The sequence below is a fragment of the Coffea arabica genome, chromosome 11e (assembly GCF_036785885.1).
Source record: "Coffea arabica cultivar ET-39 chromosome 11e, Coffea Arabica ET-39 HiFi, whole genome shotgun sequence".
NCBI classification, from domain to species: Eukaryota; Viridiplantae; Streptophyta; class Magnoliopsida; order Gentianales; family Rubiaceae; genus Coffea; species Coffea arabica.
Genome location: NC_092331.1, coordinates 41,375,380 through 41,387,705, shown reverse-complemented (window position 1 = coordinate 41,387,705; position 12,326 = coordinate 41,375,380). Strand labels below are relative to the sequence as shown.

General features: G+C 39.4%; 10 non-coding genes across 10 annotated transcripts; all 10 read right to left on the bottom strand.

Annotated features, from left to right (window-relative positions):
• Positions 1-256: 256 nt before the first annotated feature.
• Positions 257-375, bottom strand: LOC140029015 (5S ribosomal RNA). Its single transcript, XR_011832920.1, has one exon. It is a non-coding gene; the product is annotated as a 5S ribosomal RNA (ribosomal RNA).
• Positions 376-1,510: 1,135 nt separating this feature from the next.
• Positions 1,511-1,629, bottom strand: LOC140029014 (5S ribosomal RNA). Its single transcript, XR_011832919.1, has one exon. It is a non-coding gene; the product is annotated as a 5S ribosomal RNA (ribosomal RNA).
• A 1,135-nt stretch (positions 1,630-2,764) lies between these two features.
• Positions 2,765-2,883, bottom strand: LOC140029013 (5S ribosomal RNA). Its single transcript, XR_011832918.1, has one exon. It is a non-coding gene; the product is annotated as a 5S ribosomal RNA (ribosomal RNA).
• Positions 2,884-4,018: 1,135 nt separating this feature from the next.
• LOC140029011 (5S ribosomal RNA) lies at positions 4,019-4,137 on the bottom strand. The gene has a single exon (XR_011832916.1). It is a non-coding gene; the product is annotated as a 5S ribosomal RNA (ribosomal RNA).
• A 1,135-nt stretch (positions 4,138-5,272) lies between these two features.
• Positions 5,273-5,391, bottom strand: LOC140029010 (5S ribosomal RNA). The gene has a single exon (XR_011832915.1). It is a non-coding gene; the product is annotated as a 5S ribosomal RNA (ribosomal RNA).
• Positions 5,392-6,526: 1,135 nt separating this feature from the next.
• Positions 6,527-6,645, bottom strand: LOC140029009 (5S ribosomal RNA). The gene has a single exon (XR_011832914.1). It is a non-coding gene; the product is annotated as a 5S ribosomal RNA (ribosomal RNA).
• A 1,123-nt stretch (positions 6,646-7,768) lies between these two features.
• Positions 7,769-7,887, bottom strand: LOC140029008 (5S ribosomal RNA). The gene has a single exon (XR_011832913.1). It is a non-coding gene; the product is annotated as a 5S ribosomal RNA (ribosomal RNA).
• Positions 7,888-9,010: 1,123 nt separating this feature from the next.
• LOC140029007 (5S ribosomal RNA) lies at positions 9,011-9,129 on the bottom strand. The gene has a single exon (XR_011832912.1). It is a non-coding gene; the product is annotated as a 5S ribosomal RNA (ribosomal RNA).
• Positions 9,130-10,252: 1,123 nt separating this feature from the next.
• On the bottom strand, positions 10,253-10,371 carry LOC140029005 (5S ribosomal RNA). The gene has a single exon (XR_011832910.1). It is a non-coding gene; the product is annotated as a 5S ribosomal RNA (ribosomal RNA).
• Positions 10,372-11,494: 1,123 nt separating this feature from the next.
• LOC140029004 (5S ribosomal RNA) lies at positions 11,495-11,613 on the bottom strand. The gene has a single exon (XR_011832909.1). It is a non-coding gene; the product is annotated as a 5S ribosomal RNA (ribosomal RNA).
• Positions 11,614-12,326: the final 713 nt, after the last annotated feature.

Below are 12,326 nucleotides of genomic sequence, written 5' to 3'. Positions count from 1 at the left end.
AACCCATTAATTTCGTGTTAGGTTCGTGTCGTGTCGAAAATTGCCACCCCTAGTTGCGGTGATACATTTGCGCCGACAAATTTGAGCGACGATCCGGGCTTTGATCGAGCCGTACCGTTCCTGATTTGTCTCGCGCCTTCAGATCCTCCTTCACGCTTCGACAAGAAGCAAAATATTAAGCAATCGTTCCGACGGAGCTAAATTACTACAGGATAAAGAACGAATAGGAAATTTGGATTTCGAAACAAAAAAGAGAGGGGTGCAACACGAGGACTTCCCAGGGGGTCACCCATCCTAGTACTACTCTCGCCCAAGCACGCTTAACTTCGGAGTTCTGATGGGATCCGGTGCATTAGTGCTGGTATGATCGCACCCGCCATGTTCCTTTCGCTTTATTCTTTTAAACTACCCCGTCCTGCGAAGCAGTGTGGCTTTTCTAGACCGAAATTCATTTTAAGCGTCAATTCAAGCATTTTCCTCTTATCCTTTTATTTATTTACTTTATATTTTTTTTTGTTATTGATTTGCACCCTGTTTTTTTCCCTCATCCCGCAACTCTAAATTATCATGAAATCAATCCTTCACGCTTGCAGTTAGGGGTGGCAATTCGGGTCCAAATCAGGTTGGCGGGTCGGGTTCGGGTCAACAGACCCGCCAGAAAATCTGTTGACCCGAACCCCGACCCGCCAACCCGTGACGGGTCAGGTATGCTGACCCGAACCCGAAAATTTCAGGTTTACGGGGCGGCGGGTCGACCCGAAATGACCCGAAACTTAATTTTAATTTATTAATTTATCACTGTAATTTCTAATAAAATCAATTTCTCACAAAACTAATTACATAATCAAGTAATAAAAATTTAAATAAATGATTCCAAATCAAATCTAAAATAAATTAAACACCGTAAAAGTGTTTTATCCCAAGCAAAATATAAAATAAATTAAAACAATACAAAAGTGAAAAATAATATAATATATTATTTGTCCAAGTATAATAATTTCAACTTCACACAAATTAAATAAATTCGTTTAGGATTAAGTAATTAATGCCTTTGAAAAAAAGAATAACTTAGTTTAGTTAGATAAAATTATTTTTATGTTTATTAAATTATTTTTAATTCGTAAACGGGTCATATCGGGTCATATCAGGTCACCACGGGTTGACCCGAAATCGACCGGTTTTCTTTTCGGGTTCATCGGGTCCAACCCGATTCTGACCCGAATTCCCGAAACCTCAACCCAAACCCATTAATTTCGTGTTAGGTTCGTGTCGTGTTTTCAGGTCGTGTCGAAAATTGCCACCCCTAGTTGCGGTGATACATTTGCGCCGACAAATTTGAGCGACGATCCGGGCTTTGATCGAGCCGTACCGTTCCTGATTTGTCTCGCGCCTTCAGATCCTCCTTCACGCTTCGACAAGAAGCAAAATATTAAGCAATCGTTCCGACGGAGCTAAATTACTATAGGATAAAGAACGAATAGGAAATTTGGATTTCGAAACAAAAAAGAGAGGGGTGCAACACGAGGACTTCCCAGGGGGTCACCCATCCTAGTACTACTCTCGCCCAAGCACGCTTAACTTCGGAGTTCTGATGGGATCCGGTGCATTAGTGCTGGTATGATCGCACCCGCCATGTTCCTTTCGCTTTATTCTTTTAAACTACCCCGTCCTGCGAAGCAGTGTGGCTTTTCTAGACCGAAATTCATTTTAAGCGTCAATTCAAGCATTTTCCTCTTATCCTTTTATTTATTTACTTTATATTTTTTTTTGTTATTGATTTGCACCCTGTTTTTTTCCCTCATCCCGCAACTCTAAATTATCATGAAATCAATCCTTCACGCTTGCAGTTAGGGGTGGCAATTCGGGTCCAAATCAGGTTGGCGGGTCGGGTTCGGGTCAACAGACCCGCCAGAAAATCTGTTGACCCGAACCCCGACCCGCCAACCCGTGACGGGTCAGGTATGCTGACCCGAACCCGAAAATTTCAGGTTTACGGGGCGGCGGGTCGACCCGAAATGACCCGAAACTTAATTTTAATTTATTAATTTATCACTGTAATTTCTAATAAAATCAATTTCTCACAAAACTAATTACATAATCAAGTAATAAAAATTTAAATAAATGATTCCAAATCAAATCTAAAATAAATTAAACACCGTAAAAGTGTTTTATCCCAAGCAAAATATAAAATAAAGTAAAACAATAGAAAAGTGAAAAATAATATAATATATTATTTGTCCAAGTATAATAATTTCAACTTCACACAAATTAAATAAATTCGTTTAGGATTAAGTAATTAATGCCTTTGAAAAAAAGAATAACTTAGTTTAGTTAGATAAAATTATTTTTATGTTTATTAAATTATTTTTAATTCGTAAACGGGTCATATCGGGTCATATCAGGTCACCACGGGTTGACCCGAAATCGACCGGTTTTCTTTTCGGGTTCATCGGGTCCAACCCGATTCTGACCCGAATTCCCGAAACCTCAACCCAAACCCATTAATTTCGTGTTAGGTTCGTGTCGTGTTTTCAGGTCGTGTCGAAAATTGCCACCCCTAGTTGCGGTGATACATTTGCGCCGACAAATTTGAGCGACGATCCGGGCTTTGATCGAGCCGTACCGTTCCTGATTTGTCTCGCGCCTTCAGATCCTCCTTCACGCTTCGACAAGAAGCAAAATATTAAGCAATCGTTCCGACGGAGCTAAATTACTACAGGATAAAGAACGAATAGGAAATTTGGATTTCGAAACAAAAAAGAGAGGGGTGCAACACGAGGACTTCCCAGGGGGTCACCCATCCTAGTACTACTCTCGCCCAAGCACGCTTAACTTCGGAGTTCTGATGGGATCCGGTGCATTAGTGCTGGTATGATCGCACCCGCCATGTTCCTTTCGCTTTATTCTTTTAAACTACCCCGTCCTGCGAAGCAGTGTGGCTTTTCTAGACCGAAATTCATTTTAAGCGTCAATTCAAGCATTTTCCTCTTATCCTTTTATTTATTTACTTTATATTTTTTTTTGTTATTGATTTGCACCCTGTTTTTTTCCCTCATCCCGCAACTCTAAATTATCATGAAATCAATCCTTCACGCTTGCAGTTAGGGGTGGCAATTCGGGTCCAAATCAGGTTGGCGGGTCGGGTTCGGGTCAACAGACCCGCCAGAAAATCTGTTGACCCGAACCCCGACCCGCCAACCCGTGACGGGTCAGGTATGCTGACCCGAACCCGAAAATTTCAGGTTTACGGGGCGGCGGGTCGACCCGAAATGACCCGAAACTTAATTTTAATTTATTAATTTATCACTGTAATTTCTAATAAAATCAATTTCTCACAAAACTAATTACATAATCAAGTAATAAAAATTTAAATAAATGATTCCAAATCAAATCTAAAATAAATTAAACACCGTAAAAGTGTTTTATCCCAAGCAAAATATAAAATAAATTAAAACAATACAAAAGTGAAAAATAATATAATATATTATTTGTCCAAGTATAATAATTTCAACTTCACACAAATTAAATAAATTCGTTTAGGATTAAGTAATTAATGCCTTTGAAAAAAAGAATAACTTAGTTTAGTTAGATAAAATTATTTTTATGTTTATTAAATTATTTTTAATTCGTAAACGGGTCATATCGGGTCATATCAGGTCACCACGGGTTGACCCGAAATCGACCGGTTTTCTTTTCGGGTTCATCGGGTCCAACCCGATTCTGACCCGAATTCCCGAAACCTCAACCCAAACCCATTAATTTCGTGTTAGGTTCGTGTCGTGTTTTCAGGTCGTGTCGAAAATTGCCACCCCTAGTTGCGGTGATACATTTGCGCCGACAAATTTGAGCGACGATCCGGGCTTTGATCGAGCCGTACCGTTCCTGATTTGTCTCGCGCCTTCAGATCCTCCTTCACGCTTCGACAAGAAGCAAAATATTAAGCAATCGTTCCGACGGAGCTAAATTACTACAGGATAAAGAACGAATAGGAAATTTGGATTTCGAAACAAAAAAGAGAGGGGTGCAACACGAGGACTTCCCAGGGGGTCACCCATCCTAGTACTACTCTCGCCCAAGCACGCTTAACTTCGGAGTTCTGATGGGATCCGGTGCATTAGTGCTGGTATGATCGCACCCGCCATGTTCCTTTCGCTTTATTCTTTTAAACTACCCCGTCCTGCGAAGCAGTGTGGCTTTTCTAGACCGAAATTCATTTTAAGCGTCAATTCAAGCATTTTCCTCTTATCCTTTTATTTATTTACTTTATATATTTTTTTGTTATTGATTTGCACCCTGTTTTTTTCCCTCATCCCGCAACTCTAAATTATCATGAAATCAATCCTTCACGCTTGCAGTTAGGGGTGGCAATTCGGGTCCAAATCAGGTTGGCGGGTCGGGTTCGGGTCAACAGACCCGCCAGAAAATCTGTTGACCCGAACCCCGACCCGCCAACCCGTGACGGGTCAGGTATGCTGACCCGAACCCGAAAATTTCAGGTTTACGGGGCGGCGGGTCGACCAGAAATGACCCGAAACTTAATTTTAATTTATTAATTTATCACTGTAATTTCTAATAAAATCAATTTCTCACAAAACTAATTACATAATCAAGTAATAAAAATTTAAATAAATGATTCCAAATCAAATCTAAAATAAATTAAACACCGTAAAAGTGTTTTATCCCAAGCAAAATATAAAATAAATTAAAACAATACAAAAGTGAAAAATAATATAATATATTATTTGTCCAAGTATAATAATTTCAACTTCACACAAATTAAATAAATTCGTTTAGGATTAAGTAATTAATGCCTTTGAAAAAAAGAATAACTTAGTTTAGTTAGATAAAATTATTTTTATGTTTATTAAATTATTTTTAATTCGTAAACGGGTCATATCGGGTCATATCAGGTCACCACGGGTTGACCCGAAATCGACCGGTTTTCTTTTCGGGTTCATCGGGTCCAACCCGATTCTGACCCGAATTCCCGAAACCTCAACCCAAACCCATTAATTTCGTGTTAGGTTCGTGTCGTGTTTTCAGGTCGTGTCGAAAATTGCCACCCCTAGTTGCGGTGATACATTTGCGCCGACAAATTTGAGCGACGATCCGGGCTTTGATCGAGCCGTACCGTTCCTGATTTGTCTCGCGCCTTCAGATCCTCCTTCACGCTTCGACAAGAAGCAAAATATTAAGCAATCGTTCCGACGGAGCTAAATTACTACAGGATAAAGAACGAATAGGAAATTTGGATTTCGAAACAAAAAAGAGAGGGGTGCAACACGAGGACTTCCCAGGGGGTCACCCATCCTAGTACTACTCTCGCCCAAGCACGCTTAACTTCGGAGTTCTGATGGGATCCGGTGCATTAGTGCTGGTATGATCGCACCCGCCATGTTCCTTTCGCTTTATTCTTTTAAACTACCCCGTCCTGCGAAGCAGTGTGGCTTTTCTAGACCGAAATTCATTTTAAGCGTCAATTCAAGCATTTTCCTCTTATCCTTTTATTTATTTACTTTATATATTTTTTTGTTATTGATTTGCACCCTGTTTTTTTCCCTCATCCCGCAACTCTAAATTATCATGAAATCAATCCTTCACGCTTGCAGTTAGGGGTGGCAATTCGGGTCCAAATCAGGTTGGCGGGTCGGGTTCGGGTCAACAGACCCGCCAGAAAATCTGTTGACCCGAACCCCGACCCGCCAACCCGTGACGGGTCAGGTATGCTGACCCGAACCCGAAAATTTCAGGTTTACGGGGCGGCGGGTCGACCCGAAATGACCCGAAACTTAATTTTAATTTATTAATTTATCACTGTAATTTCTAATAAAATCAATTTCTCACAAAACTAATTACATAATCAAGTAATAAAAATTTAAATAAATGATTCCAAATCAAATCTAAAATAAATTAAACACCGTAAAAGTGTTTTATCCCAAGCAAAATATAAAATAAATTAAAACAATACAAAAGTGAAAAATAATATAATATATTATTTGTCCAAGTATAATAATTTCAACTTCACACAAATTAAATAAATTCGTTTAGGATTAAGTAATTAATGCCTTTGAAAAAAAGAATAACTTAGTTTAGTTAGATAAAATTATTTTTATGTTTATTAAATTATTTTTAATTCGTAAACGGGTCATATCGGGTCATATCAGGTCACCACGGGTTGACCCGAAATCGACCGGTTTTCTTTTCGGGTTCATCGGGTCCAACCCGATTCTGACCCGAATTCCCGAAACCTCAACCCAAACCCATTAATTTCGTGTTAGGTTCGTGTCGTGTTTTCAGGTCGTGTCGAAAATTGCCACCCCTAGTTGCGGTGATACATTTGCGCCGACAAATTTGAGCGACGATCCGGGCTTTGATCGAGCCGTACCGTTCCTGATTTGTCTCGCGCCTTCAGATCCTCCTTCACGCTTCGACAAGAAGCAAAATATTAAGCAATCGTTCCGACGGAGCTAAATTACTACAGGATAAAGAACGAATAGGAAATTTGGATTTCGAAACAAAAAAGAGAGGGGTGCAACACGAGGACTTCCCAGGGGGTCACCCATCCTAGTACTACTCTCGCCCAAGCACGCTTAACTTCGGAGTTCTGATGGGATCCGGTGCATTAGTGCTGGTATGATCGCACCCGCCATGTTCCTTTCGCTTTATTCTTTTAAACTACCCCGTCCTGCGAAGCAGTGTGGCTTTTCTAGACCGAAATTCATTTTAAGCGTCAATTCAAGCATTTTCCTCTTATCCTTTTATTTATTTACTTTATATTTTTTTTTGTTATTGATTTGCACCCTGTTTTTTTCCCTCATCCCGCAACTCTAAATTATCATGAAATCAATCCTTCACGCTTGCAGTTAGGGGTGGCAATTCGGGTCCAAATCAGGTTGGCGGGTCGGGTTCGGGTCAACAGACCCGCCAGAAAATCTGTTGACCCGAACCCCGACCCGCCAACCCGTGACGGGTCAGGTATGCTGACCCGAACCCGAAAATTTCAGGTTTACGGGGCGGCGGGTCGACCCGAAATGACCCGAAACTTAATTTTAATTTATTAATTTATCACTGTAATTTCTAATAAAATCAATTTCTCACAAAACTAATTACATAATCAAGTAATAAAAATTTAAATAAATGATTCCAAATCAAATCTAAAAAATTAAACACCGTAAAAGTGTTTTATCCCAAGCAAAATATAAAATAAATTAAAACAATACAAAAGTGAAAAATAATATAATATATTATTTGTCCAAGTATAATAATTTCAACTTCACACAAATTAAATAAATTCGTTTAGGATTAAGTAATTAATGCCTTTGAAAAAAAGAATAACTTAGTTTAGTTAGATAAAATTATTTTTATGTTTATTAAATTATTTTTAATTCGTAAACGGGTCATATCAGGTCACCACGGGTTGACCCGAAATCGACCGGTTTTCTTTTCGGGTTCATCGGGTCCAACCCGATTCTGACCCGAATTCCCGAAACCTCAACCCAAACCCATTAATTTCGTGTTAGGTTCGTGTCGTGTTTTCAGGTCGTGTCGAAAATTGCCACCCCTAGTTGCGGTGATACATTTGCGCCGACAAATTTGAGCGACGATCCGGGCTTTGATCGAGCCGTACCGTTCCTGATTTGTCTCGCGCCTTCAGATCCTCCTTCACGCTTCGACAAGAAGCAAAATATTAAGCAATCGTTCCGACGGAGCTAAATTACTACAGGATAAAGAACGAATAGGAAATTTGGATTTCGAAACAAAAAAGAGAGGGGTGCAACACGAGGACTTCCCAGGGGGTCACCCATCCTAGTACTACTCTCGCCCAAGCACGCTTAACTTCGGAGTTCTGATGGGATCCGGTGCATTAGTGCTGGTATGATCGCACCCGCCATGTTCCTTTCGCTTTATTCTTTTAAACTACCCCGTCCTGCGAAGCAGTGTGGCTTTTCTAGACCGAAATTCATTTTAAGCGTCAATTCAAGCATTTTCCTCTTATCCTTTTATTTATTTACTTTATATTTTTTTTTGTTATTGATTTGCACCCTGTTTTTTTCCCTCATCCCGCAACTCTAAATTATCATGAAATCAATCCTTCACGCTTGCAGTTAGGGGTGGCAATTCGGGTCCAAATCAGGTTGGCGGGTCGGGTTCGGGTCAACAGACCCGCCAGAAAATCTGTTGACCCGAACCCCGACCCGCCAACCCGTGACGGGTCAGGTATGCTGACCCGAACCCGAAAATTTCAGGTTTACGGGGCGGCGGGTCGACCCGAAATGACCCGAAACTTAATTTTAATTTATTAATTTATCACTGTAATTTCTAATAAAATCAATTTCTCACAAAACTAATTACATAATCAAGTAATAAAAATTTAAATAAATGATTCCAAATCAAATCTAAAAAATTAAACACCGTAAAAGTGTTTTATCCCAAGCAAAATATAAAATAAATTAAAACAATACAAAAGTGAAAAATAATATAATATATTATTTGTCCAAGTATAATAATTTCAACTTCACACAAATTAAATAAATTCGTTTAGGATTAAGTAATTAATGCCTTTGAAAAAAAGAATAACTTAGTTTAGTTAGATAAAATTATTTTTATGTTTATTAAATTATTTTTAATTCGTAAACGGGTCATATCAGGTCACCACGGGTTGACCCGAAATCGACCGGTTTTCTTTTCGGGTTCATCGGGTCCAACCCGATTCTGACCCGAATTCCCGAAACCTCAACCCAAACCCATTAATTTCGTGTTAGGTTCGTGTCGTGTTTTCAGGTCGTGTCGAAAATTGCCACCCCTAGTTGCGGTGATACATTTGCGCCGACAAATTTGAGCGACGATCCGGGCTTTGATCGAGCCGTACCGTTCCTGATTTGTCTCGCGCCTTCAGATCCTCCTTCACGCTTCGACAAGAAGCAAAATATTAAGCAATCGTTCCGACGGAGCTAAATTACTACAGGATAAAGAACGAATAGGAAATTTGGATTTCGAAACAAAAAAGAGAGGGGTGCAACACGAGGACTTCCCAGGGGGTCACCCATCCTAGTACTACTCTCGCCCAAGCACGCTTAACTTCGGAGTTCTGATGGGATCCGGTGCATTAGTGCTGGTATGATCGCACCCGCCATGTTCCTTTCGCTTTATTCTTTTAAACTACCCCGTCCTGCGAAGCAGTGTGGCTTTTCTAGACCGAAATTCATTTTAAGCGTCAATTCAAGCATTTTCCTCTTATCCTTTTATTTATTTACTTTATATTTTTTTTTGTTATTGATTTGCACCCTGTTTTTTTCCCTCATCCCGCAACTCTAAATTATCATGAAATCAATCCTTCACGCTTGCAGTTAGGGGTGGCAATTCGGGTCCAAATCAGGTTGGCGGGTCGGGTTCGGGTCAACAGACCCGCCAGAAAATCTGTTGACCCGAACCCCGACCCGCCAACCCGTGACGGGTCAGGTATGCTGACCCGAACCCGAAAATTTCAGGTTTACGGGGCGGCGGGTCGACCCGAAATGACCCGAAACTTAATTTTAATTTATTAATTTATCACTGTAATTTCTAATAAAATCAATTTCTCACAAAACTAATTACATAATCAAGTAATAAAAATTTAAATAAATGATTCCAAATCAAATCTAAAAAATTAAACACCGTAAAAGTGTTTTATCCCAAGCAAAATATAAAATAAATTAAAACAATACAAAAGTGAAAAATAATATAATATATTATTTGTCCAAGTATAATAATTTCAACTTCACACAAATTAAATAAATTCGTTTAGGATTAAGTAATTAATGCCTTTGAAAAAAAGAATAACTTAGTTTAGTTAGATAAAATTATTTTTATGTTTATTAAATTATTTTTAATTCGTAAACGGGTCATATCAGGTCACCACGGGTTGACCCGAAATCGACCGGTTTTCTTTTCGGGTTCATCGGGTCCAACCCGATTCTGACCCGAATTCCCGAAACCTCAACCCAAACCCATTAATTTCGTGTTAGGTTCGTGTCGTGTTTTCAGGTCGTGTCGAAAATTGCCACCCCTAGTTGCGGTGATACATTTGCGCCGACAAATTTGAGCGACGATCCGGGCTTTGATCGAGCCGTACCGTTCCTGATTTGTCTCGCGCCTTCAGATCCTCCTTCACGCTTCGACAAGAAGCAAAATATTAAGCAATCGTTCCGACGGAGCTAAATTACTACAGGATAAAGAACGAATAGGAAATTTGGATTTCGAAACAAAAAAGAGAGGGGTGCAACACGAGGACTTCCCAGGGGGTCACCCATCCTAGTACTACTCTCGCCCAAGCACGCTTAACTTCGGAGTTCTGATGGGATCCGGTGCATTAGTGCTGGTATGATCGCACCCGCCATGTTCCTTTCGCTTTATTCTTTTAAACTACCCCGTCCTGCGAAGCAGTGTGGCTTTTCTAGACCGAAATTCATTTTAAGCGTCAATTCAAGCATTTTCCTCTTATCCTTTTATTTATTTACTTTATATTTTTTTTTGTTATTGATTTGCACCCTGTTTTTTTCCCTCATCCCGCAACTCTAAATTATCATGAAATCAATCCTTCACGCTTGCAGTTAGGGGTGGCAATTCGGGTCCAAATCAGGTTGGCGGGTCGGGTTCGGGTCAACAGACCCGCCAGAAAATCTGTTGACCCGAACCCCGACCCGCCAACCCGTGACGGGTCAGGTATGCTGACCCGAACCCGAAAATTTCAGGTTTACGGGGCGGCGGGTCGACCCGAAATGACCCGAAACTTAATTTTAATTTATTAATTTATCACTGTAATTTCTAATAAAATCAATTTCTCACAAAACTAATTACATAATCAAGTAATAAAAATTTAAATAAATGATTCCAAATCAAATCTAAAAAATTAAACACCGTAAAAGTGTTTTATCCCAAGCAAAATATAAAATAAATTAAAACAATACAAAAGTGAAAAATAATATAATATATTATTTGTCCAAGTATAATAATTTCAACTTCACACAAATTAAATAAATTCGTTTAGGATTAAGTAATTAATGCCTTTGAAAAAAAGAATAACTTAGTTTAGTTAGATAAAATTATTTTTATGTTTATTAAATTATTTTTAATTCGTAAACGGGTCATATCAGGTCACCACGGGTTGACCCGAAATCGACCGGTTTTCTTTTCGGGTTCATCGGGTCCAACCCGATTCTGACCCGAATTCCCGAAACCTCAACCCAAACCCATTAATTTCGTGTTAGGTTCGTGTCGTGTTTTCAGGTCGTGTCGAAAATTGCCACCCCTAGTTGCGGTGATACATTTGCGCCGACAAATTTGAGCGACGATCCGGGCTTTGATCGAGCCGTACCGTTCCTGATTTGTCTCGCGCCTTCAGATCCTCCTTCACGCTTCGACAAGAAGCAAAATATTAAGCAATCGTTCCGACGGAGCTAAATTACTACAGGATAAAGAACGAATAGGAAATTTGGATTTCGAAACAAAAAAGAGAGGGGTGCAACACGAGGACTTCCCAGGGGGTCACCCATCCTAGTACTACTCTCGCCCAAGCACGCTTAACTTCGGAGTTCTGATGGGATCCGGTGCATTAGTGCTGGTATGATCGCACCCGCCATGTTCCTTTCGCTTTATTCTTTTAAACTACCCCGTCCTGCGAAGCAGTGTGGCTTTTCTAGACCGAAATTCATTTTAAGCGTCAATTCAAGCATTTTCCTCTTATCCTTTTATTTATTTACTTTATATTTTTTTTTGTTATTGATTTGCACCCTGTTTTTTTCCCTCATCCCGCAACTCTAAATTATCATGAAATCAATCCTTCACGCTTGCAGTTAGGGGTGGCAATTCGGGTCCAAATCAGGTTGGCGGGTCGGGTTCGGGTCAACAGACCCGCCAGAAAATCTGTTGACCCGAACCCCGACCCGCCAACCCGTGACGGGTCAGGTATGCTGACCCGAACCCGAAAATTTCAGGTTTACGGGGCGGCGGGTCGACCCGAAATGACCCGAAACTTAATTTTAATTTATTAATTTATCACTGTAATTTCTAATAAAATCAATTTCTCACAAAACTAATTACATAATCAAGTAATAAAAATTTAAATAAATGATTCCAAATCAAATCTAAAATAAATTAAACACCGTAAAAGTGTTTTATCCCAAGCAAAATATAAAATAAATTAAAACAATACAAAAGTGAAAAATAATATAATATATTATTTGTCCAAGTATAATAATTTCAACTTCACACAAATTAAATAAATTCGTTTAGGATTAAGTAATTAATGCCTTTGAAAAAAAGAATAACTTAGTTTAGTTAGATAAAAT